Below are 12532 nucleotides of genomic sequence, written 5' to 3'. Positions count from 1 at the left end.
GCTGTTTTTAATGCTGTTTTTCATTCTGTTTTTGATTTTTTAGTTGTTTTTGTGGCTTCACATGATCATCAACCTAAAGAAAACATAAAATAACAATGGAAAATAAATAGATATAATAAAATAACATTAGTTACCTCCCAATAAGTGCTTCTTTAATGTCAATAGCTTGACATTGAGCTCTCATGGAGCCTTACAGATAATCAGCGCAAGGTTGGGGACTCTCAACACCAAACTTGGAGTTTGGTTGTGGCCTCTCAATACTAAACTTAGAGTTTGAATGTGGGGTTTTGTTTGACTCTATATTGAGAGAAGCTTTACATGCTTCCTCTCCATGATTACAGAAGGAGACCCGTGAGTCTTAAATACAAGGTAGTCCTTATTCAACTGAAGGACCAACTCTCCTCTGTCAACATCAATCATAGCTTTTGCTGTGGCTAGGAAGAGTCTGCCAAGGATGATGGATTCATCATCATCCTTCCGAGTGTCTAGGATTATGAAATCAGCAGCGATGTAAAGGCCTTCAACCTTCACTAGCACGTCCTCTTCTAGTCCATAAGCCTGTTTCATTGATTTGTCTGCCATCTCTAGTGAGATTCTTGCAGCTTGTACCTCAAAGATTCCCAGTTTCTCCATTACAGAGAGTGGCATGAGGTTTATCCCTGACCCCAGGTCACACAGAGCCTTCTCAAAGGTCATGGTGCCTATGGTACAAGGTATGAAGAATTTTCCGGGATCCGGTTTCTTCTGAAGTAATGTCTGCCTTATTAATGCACTCAGTTTATTGGTGAACAAGGGGGGTTCATCCTCCCAAGTCTCATTACCAAACAACCTGGCATTCAGCTTCATGATTACTTCTAGATAGTTAGTAAGTTGCTCTTCAGTGATGTCTTCATCCTCTTCAGAGGAAGAATATTCATCCGAGCTCATGAATGGCAGAAGGAAGTTCAATGGAATCTCTATGGTCTCTGTATGAGCCTCAGATTCCTTTGGTTCCTCAAAGGGGAACTTTTTTCTGTCCAGAGGACGTCCAATGAGGCTTTTCTCACTGGGACTCACGTCCTCCTCACTCTCCCCAGGTTCGGCCATATTGGTCATGGTTATGGCCTTGCACTCTCTCTTGGGGTTTTTTTTCTGTATTGCTTGGGAGAGTACTGGAAGGAGTTTTAGTAATCTTCTTACTCAGCTGACCCACCTGTGCCTCCAAATTTCTAATAGAGGACCTTGTTTCATTCATGAAACTTAGTGTGGCTTTGGATAGATCAGAGAATATGGCTGCCAGGCCAGAATGGCTCTGTTCATAATTCTCTGTCTGTTGCTGAGAAGATGATAGAAAAGGCTTGCTATTGCTAAACCTATTTCTTCCACCATTATTATTGAAGCCTTGTTGAGGCTTCTGTTGGTCCTTCCATGAGAAATTTGGGTGATTTCTCCATGAAGGATTATAGGTGTTTCCATAGGGTTATCCCATGTAATTCACCTCTGCCATTGTAGGGTTCTAAGGATCATAAGCTTCTTCTTTAGAAGATGCTTCTCTAGTACTGTTGGATGCAACTTGCAATCCATTCAGACTCTGAGAAATCATATTGACTTGCTGAGTCAATATTTTGTTTTGAGCCAATATGGCATTCAGAGTATCAATTTCAAGAACTCCCTTCTTCTGAGGCGTCCCATTGTTCACGGGATTCCTCTCAGAGGTGTACATGAACTGGTTATTTGCAACCATTTCAATGAGTTCCTGAGCTTCTGCAGGGGTTTTCAGATAAAGAGATCCTCCTGCAGAATGGTCCAATGATATTTTTGACAACTCAGACAGACCATCATTAAATATACATATGATGCTCCATTCTAGAAGCATGTCAGTAGGACACCTTTTGATCAGTTGCTTATATCTTTCCCAAGCTTCATAGAAGGACTCACCTTCCTTCTGTCTGAAGGTTTAGATTTCCACTTTAAGCTTTCTCATCTTTTGAGGTGGAAAGAATTTGGCCAGAAAAGCACTGACCAGCTTATCCCAAGAGTTCAGGCTATCCTTAGGTTGTGAATCCAACCATGTTCTAGCTCTGTCTCTTACAGCAAAAGGGAAAAGCATAAGCCTATAGACCTCGGGATCAACTCCATTGGTCTTGACAGTGTCATAAATTTGCAAGAATTCAGCTAAAAATTGATGAGGATCTTCCATTGGAAGTCCATGAAACTTGCAATTTTGCTGCATTAGAGGAACTAATTGAGGCTTAAGCTCAAAGTTGTTTGCTCCAATTGCAGGAATTGAGATGCTTCTTCCATAGAAGTTAGAAGAGGGTGCAATAAAGTCACCAAGCATCTTCCTTGCATCTCCACCATTGTTATTGGGTTCGGCCATGTCTACTTCTTTTTCGAAAATTTTTGTCAGGTCCTCTCCAGAGAGTTGTGCCTTAGCTTCCCTTAGCTTTCTCTTTAGAGTCCTTTTAGGTTCAGGATCAGCTTCAACAAGAATGTTCTTATCCTTGTTCCTACTCATATGAAAAAGAAGAGAACAGAAAAGAAGAGGAATCCTCTATGTCACAGTATAGAGATTCCTTTATGTGAGTAGAAGAAGAGAAGAATAGAAGAAGGAGAAGAGAAGAACTCGAACACAGAGAAAAAGAGTGGGTTCGAATTATGAATAGAAGAGGAATGCTAGTAGATAAATAAATAGAAGGAGATGAGAGAGGGGGGAGAAATCGAATTTAATTTAAAATAAAAGGAAAATAATTTTTTTTGTTTTTATTTTAAAATGTAATTAGAATTAGAAAATTAAGAGAAGGAATAAAATTAAAATTAAAATTTAAAACAATTAGTTAATTTAAAAAGAATTTTGAAAAAGAAGTTAATGATTTTCGAAAATCAGAGAGAGGAAAGTGGTTAGATAGTTTTGAAAAAGATAAGAATTTTAAAAATCAAACAAAAAGTTAAGTGGTTAATTGAAAAAGATTTTGAAAATCAATTTTGAAAAGATAAGAAGTTAGAAAAGATTTTAAAATTAAGTTTTGAAAAAGATATGATTGAAATTTATTTTGAAAAAGATTTGAAAAAGAAATTTAAAAAGATTTTGATTTTGAAAATTAAAGTTGATTACTTGACTAACAAGAAACTAAAAGATATGATTTTAAAAATTTAAAGATTGAACCTTTCTTAATAGGCAAGTAACAACTGGAAAATTTTTTTGAATCAAAATATTAAATGTTAGCATTAATTTCGAAAATATGAAATAAAAATAATAAAAAGATTTTTTTAAAATCAATTTTAAAATTTTTCGAAAATATTAATAAAAATGAAAAAGATTTGATTTTTGAAAAAGATAGGATTTTTAAATTGAAAATTTGACTTGACTCATAGGAAACAACTAAATTTTAAAATTTTTTGACTAAGTCAAACCAAATTTCCGAAATTTATTTGCAAATAAGGGAAAGATATTTTTTTTTTATTTTTTGAATTTTTAATGAAGAAAGAGAAAAACAACAAAAAGACTCAAAACATGAAAATTATGAATCAAAACACATGATGCATGTAAGAACACTTTGAATGTCAAGATGAACAACAAGAACACTTTGAATGTCAAGATGAACACCAAGAACTTATTTTTGAAAATTTTTAAGAAAAGAAACAAATGCAAGACACCAAACTTAGAAATATTCAATGTTTAGATACTAACAAATTGAAAATGCATATGAAAAACAAGAAAAGACACAAAACAAGAAGATCACAAGATTAAACAAGAGAAATCATCAAGAATAACTTGAAGATCATGAAGGACACATGCATGAGTTTTTTCGAAAATTTTAAAGAAAGATGAAAAAGATGCAATTGATACCAAACTTCAAATTTGACACAAGACTCAAACAAAAACACAAAATTTTTGGTTTTTATGAATTTATAATTTTTTTTGGATTTTTTCGAAAATTAATTGGAAAAAGAAAAATAAGAATTTCAAAATTTTTAATAAGAATTTCAGGAATCATGCAATGTTAGTCTAAAGCTTCGGTTCAAAATTTTAGACATGGCTCAACAGCCAGCCAAGCTTCAGCAGAACATTACATACAACAGCAAGATTGATAGAAATCAACAAGCTCTTGTGATGATGAGTTGAAACCTCGATCCAAAAGATTAGACATGGCTTCACAGCCAGCCAGACTTCAACAGATCATCATGAAACTCTAGAATTCCTTCTTAAAAATTCTGAAGTCATAGAATGATTTATTTTTTTGAAAATTTTTCGAAAATAGAAATAATAAAAATAAAAAGCTTAAAATTAAAATAAAATTACCTAATCTGAGCAACAAGATGAACCGTCAGTTGTCCAAACTTGAACAATCCCTGGCAACGGCGCCAAAAACTCGGTGCACGAAATTGTGATCTCAATGGTGCCAAAAAACTTGGTACGCACAATCATAATCTCAATTCTTCTTCACAACTTCGCACAACTAACCAGCAAGTTCACTGGGTCGTCCAAGTAATAAACCTTATGTGAGTAAGGGTCGATCCCACGGAGATTGTCGGTTTGAAGCAAGCTATGGTCATCTTGTAAATCTCAGTCAGGCAGATTCAAATGGTTATGAGGTTTGATAATTAAAATATAGTTAAAATAGAAAATAAGATAGAGATACTTATGTAATTCATTGGTGGAATTTCAGATAAGCGTATGAAGATGTTTGTTGCTTCTGAACCTCTGCTTTCCTATTGCTTTCATCCAATCATTCATACTCCTTTCCATGGCAAGCTGTATGTTGGGGGATCACCGTTGTCAATGGCTACCGTCCGTCCTCTCAGTGAAAATGGTCCAAATGCACTGTCACCGCACGGCTAATCAGCTGTTGGTTCTCGATCATGTTGGAATAGGATCCATTGATCCTTTTGCGTCTGTCACTACGCCCAACACTCACGAGTTTGAAGCTCGTCACAGTCATCCTATCCCAGATCCTACTTGAAATACCACAGACAAGGTTTAGAATTTTTGGATCTCAAGAATGGCCGCCAATAATTCTAGCCTATACCACGAAGGTTTTAATCTTATATTAGAAACTCAAGAGATACACATTCAAGCTTGTTTGCCTGTAGAACGGAAGTGGTTGTCAGGCACGCGTTCATAGGTGAGAATGGTGATGAGTGTCACATAATTATCACATTCATCATGTTTTTGTGTGTGAATGAATATCTTAGAGAAGAAATAGGCTTGAGTTGAATAGAAAAACAATAGTACTTTGCATTAATTCATAAGGAACAGTAGAGCTCCACACCTTAATCTATGGGGTGTAGAGACTCTACCATTGAAAATTACATAAGTGAAAGTGGTCCAGGCATGACCGAATGGCCAGCCCTCTAAACGTGATCTCTGAACATAAAATTATCCAAAAGATTCTAAATAAAATCACTAAAAGTAGTTTTTATACTAAACTAGTAGCTAGGGTTACAAAAAATGAGTAATTGGTGAAGAAATGCACTTCCGGGCCCACTTGGTGTGTGCTTGGGCTGAGCATTGAAGCTTTCATGTGTAGAGACTCTCTTTGGAGTTAAACGCCAGGTTGTAGCCTGTTTCTGGCGTTTAACTTCAGAATACATCTGGAAGTTGGCGTTTGAACGCCAGTTTGCGCCGTCAAAACTCGAGCAAAGCATGGACTATTATATATTGCTAGAAAGCCCTGAGTGTCTGCTTTCCAACCCAATTGAGAGTGCGCCAATTGGGTTTCTATAGCTCGATAAAATCCATTTTGAGTGCAGGGTGGTCAGAATCCAATAGCATCTGCAGTCCTTCTTCAGCCTCTGAATCAGATTTTTGCTCAAGTCCAGAAATGTGAATTTTGCTTAAAAACTAATAAAAATATACGAAAAATTAACTAAATCATACTAAAAACTACTTAAAAATAATGCTAAAAAGCGTATAAATTATTAGCTCATCACCCTACCATGGTAATATCCTTCTAACCCTCTCTCTTTTAGCTTTTGTTTCATGAATAATTGGTTAGTTTGCTTGGTTGGTTGGTTTTATTTTGATGTTTGTTTGGTAGTTTTTGTAGAATAATGTGTTTTTGGGAGTTTCATAATGTTTTGGGGCTTGAAAACATGTTTTGGATGTAAAGATTGATGCCATAGAGGCATAATTTTTGTTGCAGAAACAGAGACCTGTGCGTCCGCACAGCCCCCTATTTCCTTGTCCCTGTGCGTCCGCAAGAATCTGTGCGTCCGCACAACCCTAAACACTTCATCTGGCCGTGGTGATCGCATCTTTCGTGTGTCTGCACACCAGCCCTCTTTTCTTTCTGTGCGGCCGCACACCGTGGGTGCATCTGCACACTTTGCCCACCTTCCAAAAAAAAAAGAGAGAGAACGTGCGTGCGCTCACCCCTTGTGCGCCCGCACAGCATGAACAAACCCCTCTGTTCGCAGCGTCCGCACCTCTTGTGCGATTGCACCCCACCCCTTTTCCTCACAACCGAAAGAGAAAATATTTCATTTGCATTCCGAGGGGGAACGACCCGAGGTTTAACTACTCTCGGTTACTTTAATTTGAAATTTATTATTTGATCTTGAGAATTCATTTTTGGTTTGGACTATGCTACCAAGGAATTGATGCTTGTTTTGATTGATTCTAAACCATAACAATGAATTCTATGTTTTCATACTCCTTATCATGTATTCTTGCAAGTGCTTTACTTTGATGAGTGGAATCAATTCTTTAGATTTTTGATTGCAATGGATTGTTCATTGCTTTGACCTAATTGTTCATACTTGCTTGGGAATTTGATTGTTTGTTTTCACCAATTTCATATAGATACTATAGATAGATACATAGGTATATATAGTATTTACGTACTTGCATGCATATAGATAGCTGCATTTAATAAGTTGATTACCCCCTTTGGATCATTCTCCTTGTTAGTTAGTATGAGGACATGCTATTGTTTAAGTGTGGGGGAGTTGATGAGTCCATATTTGATGGTATATTTTGACTCAATTTGGATGGATTCTAGCACATGAACTCACACTTAAGCACCAAAATAGCATACTTTTGTGTTTTATCCCTAGTTTGATCTTAAATGTGAAAACATGCAATTTTGTGCTTTAATAGAGCAATTTAATCCCACCTTTGTGCCATTCGATGCCGTGATATGGTTTGTGAGTGATTTCAGGCCTTGAAGGCAAGAATGGATGGGCAAAAGTAGTGGAAAGCATGTACAATGGAGAAAACATGAAGAAAACAAGGAAAAGCACACACAACGAAGTGTGCGTGCGCACCGCCTTGCGTGCGCGCGCACAAGCGAGAATTTCCATGTGTGCGTATGCACGAGCACTTGTGCATACGCACAGGTCAATTTCCGGCTGCGTGTGCAGACGCACGCGTCTGTGAGTCCGCACAGGTCCCTGCATGTGAATTCATTAATGAAGCACGCACTGCACGAATTTAGAGGCCCTTGGCTCAATTTTGAAAGGCTGAAATGCTATTTTGGAGTGCTATATAAAGGAGACTTCAACACTTATCAAGGGGGGGGGGGGAATTGGAGCAATTTTTACATAGTTTTTCATAGTATTAGGAGTAGGAGTAGTGTAGAGTAGAGAGCTCTCCTAGGGTTTATCAATTTCCATTGTAGCATTTTATAGCAAGTTTTGATCTTTCATTTTACATCTTCAATTGTAAGTACTCTCAATTTACTCTTTAATTGAATCACTTTTACTTCCATTTCCTTTTGGTTCAAGTTACTTTGTTCATATTGCAATTTTGTGTTTCTTGAAGTTTTGATTAATGAATTTTATGTTTCATGTTCTCTTTATGTTTGATTGCTTGTTTATTGTTGATATTGTTGATAGCTTGGTTATAGTTTTCATTTTTTCTTTACAATTTCCCATATTTTACTTTTATGCACACAAGGTGTTTGTGAAAATGCCAACTTTAAGTTTTGGTTGATTTTCCCACCTTGGCTTGTGGTTTGAGTCCCTAGGATACTAGAGTAATGATCTCCAACATTTAGCGGTAATTCTTGGGTAGTTAGTTGACTCTTATTTCCATTGACGCTAGCCTTTTATCAACTAGTTTGATAAGTTGGTTAGGACTTATGGATTAAGGTCAATTATGCTTGCTTGACTTACTCCTCGATGGTTGGGGTTGACTAGGCGAGATTGACTCATCATAATTATCATAGTTGGGGTTATGACAATGATAGGATTCTTAGATTCTCATTCCCAAGTCAAGGCTCTTTTATTGCATTTATAGCATTTTCACTAGTTTTGATCTCATCTCCTCCTTACTTGCATAAATTACGATTTTGAGCATTCCTTAGTTCTTTTATTGCTTAAGTTCTTTTAATCTTTCATTTCTTGCTTGAAAACCCCCCTTTTTCCTCTTCACAACCAAAAGAGAAAACATTTCATTTGCATTCATAGGGAGAACGACCCGAGGTTTAACTACTCTCGGTTACTTTAATTTGAAATTTATTATTTGATCTTGAGAATTCATTGTTGGTTTGGACTATGCTACCAACAAATTGATGCTTGTTTTGATTGATTCTAAACCATAACAATGAATTCTCTTGTTATCAGAGCCCCGCATTGAGAGAAAACAGTGGGATTCTTGAGAAGCCAGCCGCGGGAGGTCAATTTGTCATGGATAGTAGAATTCTACTCCAACTTCCACTCACCTACCCTGCAGTCTGTTTATGTTCATCAGAAGCAAGTACCCATCTCCGAAGGGGCCATCCAAAGAGTATTGGATCTTTAACCGAGTCCAGAGGGATGGGACGCCTATCAAGAGGCCTCTTTCAAGCGCCAGACATACTAGTTTGACTGGAATAGCGTCCTTGGTGTCATAGCACAACCTGGCAGCAAGTGGATCTACGGACAGCATCGGACTCGACCTAAGAGCATCTCAGCTCCTGCACTCACTTTGGAGGCTCGCGTGTGGGCACAAATTATGTCCCACTATGTATTTCCGAGCACTCATGAGTCCATCTTCACTAGAGAAATGGCTGTTCTCGTCTGGTGCATCCTTACAGAGCAGCCCCTCAGCTTACCCAGACACATCCGGCAGGCCATGGGACACGTACAGATTGCGGGTAACCTACCCTTCCCCGCCTTAGTTTCAGATCTTATCTCTGCAGCAGGAGTCTCTTATAGGGCTGGGGATACCAAGGAAATGATCCCAAGAGCTGATCAGTATGTTCCAAACGGGAAGTACATCAGGCCCCCAGTACCCTCTGCTAGCCGACATCCCGACCCATCTTCAGATACTCCTTCCATATCCGCCTCGCCATCACCCACACCTCCTACACCATCCACTACTCAGATGTTCCTTCAGATCATTCAGAGGTTGGACCGGCAAGACCGGCAGATGGAGCGAATAGAGCACCGTAACAAGCACTGATACACCTATCTGAAGGAGCTCATTGCTAGTGCTCACCCACCTCCAGAAGAGAAGGACACCCCGGATTCCCCTTCATCCAGTAGCACAGGGAGCCATGGCGAACCAGACGGCAGAGGCGATGCCTCCAGCCCTACTTTGCTCCTTACTGATGGCACGGAGGACCGTGCCAAGCCTTATATGTGGGGAGGTCAGTCCTTGACTTCTGGAGGTAACTTCTCTCTCTTAACACCAACATTTTAGTTTTTCTTTTGTTAGATAGGATAGATTGCATGATAATAACTGCTTGCATGTATGTTCTGCTTGGTTAAAGTAATGAGTTTCTTTTCAAGAATTATTTTATAGCATTTCACTAATTTAAATGAAAAATTTTGTGTTAAACTTGTTTGAGGATTGTAATTTGGAACATGAATTATAGCTAAGAACACACAACCCGCGAGTTTTGAGCTTAATTATATGGTTACATCACTTAACCATGATTTTTATTCTTGTGTGTTTGCTTCTCTATGATTGCAATCTTTGCTTTGTTCCATTCTATATGTCCATTGTTTAGTGTATTTATATGCATGCATATGATTGAGGCCATCATTTGTTATTAGCTCACTTATCCTAAATAGCCTACCACTTCCATTTACCTTTGGTTGCCACCTTGAGCCTTTTAACCCCCATTTGTTCTATATTTTACCACATCACTAGCCTTAAGCAGAAAAATAATTAATTACCCCAATTGAATCTTTGGTTAGCTTAAGATAGAGATTGTGTGTCAATTAAGTGTGGGAAATTGTAGGAACTTGGGTTGATGAGAAAGTGTTGAGTCTTATTGACAAGATATTGGAATTTTTGGTGCATACTTATGTACCAGAAAAACCATATGCATTGATATGTTATGTTTGCTTTTATTTTTACTTTTTTTAAAAAAAATACATATATCATATAAATAGAATAAATGAATAAATAGGGGATAAAATTACTCCAATGCTAAGTTTAATAAAAGATCAATGCATATGTGGTGAAGTTAAAGAAAATTTGATACATGAGTATGTGAAATATACAAAAGTGAGATCAAGGGTAGCTAGGCATGATTTTAGAATTTTATAGAGTGTGTGTATGTTAGGTGATAGCTTAGGTTAGTCAAGGATTCAATTCATAGCTCACTTGGCCATACATATATCATTACCCTTACCTTAGCCCCATTACAACCTGGAAAAGACCTCATGATGTTTGCATTGGTATACTATATATGTGTTGATTGGTTAGATAAAGAACAAAGTTTAGAAAGCATGACTAGAGAAGAGTATAGTGGATTAACCCCAGACACTTGAGCGATCAGAGTGCATATACACTACCAGTGAGGGTTCAATACTTGATTCTGTGTTCCCTGCTTTCATGAGCTATCTTCTTACAAGTTACTTGTCTTTTATTGTTTGATTTGAATTAGTGAAATTTGATTTATGTTCATCTTGGAGAGCTTGTTTACTTTTAGCCAAGTAGATAGAAACATCTTAGCATATAGTTGCATTCATAGGTTGCATTGCATTGGATGAGTCTTACTTTTCCCCATTCATTTTTTTGGTCTACTTGAGCTTAGCATGAGGACATGTTAATGTTTAAGTGTGAGGAGATTGATAAACCACCATTTTATCGTTTATCTTGTGCTCAATTGAGTGGTTTTTATCAAGTCTTCACACACTTATTCATACAATTTGCATACATATATATATATATATATATATATATATATATATATATATACATATATATATATATATATATATATATATATATGTCTCTTGGTTTTTTCTGTATAAGCTTTCTGTTTTATCATTTTTTGTGATTAATGCATATTCGATTTTGTTTTGATCGTACCCCTTTATATTATCATTGCTATATATGTATGCATTTTATTTTTAGAGGTTGTAGCGCCTCGCTACCTTTGATTTACGTCCTAGACGTAAAATTTTGTGTGGTAGGACATTACACTATCCGACATTACACTCTCCAACATTACTCTGTTGGTCCCTATAGTTTCACTAATTTTTTAATTAGGTCTTTATATTTTTTTCAATTAGATCCCTACATTGTTTTAATTTTATAATTAAGTCCTTCCTAGTGTAAAAACTATTAGAGTTAGCTAAATATTTTTTTGCAAATTGAAGGTATTTATAATTAAAAACTTAATTAAATCTTTGACCGCATATATTTTGGTAAAAATATTATGTTAATTTTAATATTTTTAACATGAAAAGGATGTAATTACAAAATTAGAGCAGTGTAGGGACCGAATTGAAAAGAAAAATGTATAAGGACCTGCTTAAAAATTTGATAAAACTATAGAGATCAATAGAGTAATTAAACCTATTTAAAATGAATGTATAGAGGAATAAGTCCACCAATAATATGAGAGTTTATTAATGAATTAAAAGTTATTTTAATACGCTATTAATAGACACGTTTTGTTAAAATATAAAATATTTTTATACAAGTAATTAAATCACTAGATTTAATTCGCATATCAAATTCTACTCAAGATAAAGTTTTGGGCTCTAGTTGTTTTTAATATTTAAATAAAAAATTTATTATTTTATATGCATAAATACAAATATAGAAACATAAAATTTTGTATATTTAATTGCATTTTTATAGACATAAAAAATGAAATATTGTATTTTTGCATAAAAGATATGCGAAGATAAAATAAAATTATTTCTCATAAACTTTTGTGAAAGAGAAATGTAAAAACATACCATAAAATAAAATATCATTTTAGCCAGTTACTCCGGTGAAAATGTGAAAAAAATGTGTGACTTTTTTCGCTTATGGAAGATGAGATTTGATAGTTGTCATTAAATTTATCTTGATCAAAATATAGTTCTAACAGTGGAATTGATGAGAGAGAAGGTAGAGAAGTGAACAAGAGGAGTGATATGAACAAAATTGTCGGTTAAGAATTTCTTCTCGGTAAAAGAGATATAACTTCGTTGCAAGTATAGTTTCAAACCGACAAGTAATGCTCAATCAAAGTTTAATTTTTAGTTGTCACAAGTCCAACCCAATAAAAATAACCGAGAGTATTAGTCCCGGGTCATCTTCTCAAAGGAATTGCAGTGAGGTATACGTATTATTGGTTATGGTATCCAATGGGGAGTTGGTAAAAGTGCAAGAAATTAA

The 12532-nt window shown here is 36.1% G+C and overlaps 1 non-coding gene across 1 annotated transcript; it reads left to right on the top strand.

Annotated features, from left to right (window-relative positions):
* The first annotated feature begins 1849 nt into the window (after positions 1-1849).
* LOC148548125 (small nucleolar RNA R71) lies at positions 1850-1957 on the top strand. The gene has a single exon (XR_015897575.1). It is a non-coding gene; the product is annotated as a small nucleolar RNA R71 (small nucleolar RNA).
* The last annotated feature ends 10575 nt before the right edge of the window (positions 1958-12532 follow it).

Source organism: Arachis ipaensis, chromosome B8 (genome assembly GCF_059453495.1).
Source record: "Arachis ipaensis isolate K30076 ecotype BB chromosome B8, ASM5945349v1, whole genome shotgun sequence".
In the NCBI taxonomy this organism is placed as follows: Eukaryota; Viridiplantae; Streptophyta; class Magnoliopsida; order Fabales; family Fabaceae; genus Arachis; species Arachis ipaensis.
The sequence above is the reverse complement of the archived record's forward strand: the minus strand, read 5'-3'. Positions and strand labels throughout refer to the sequence as shown.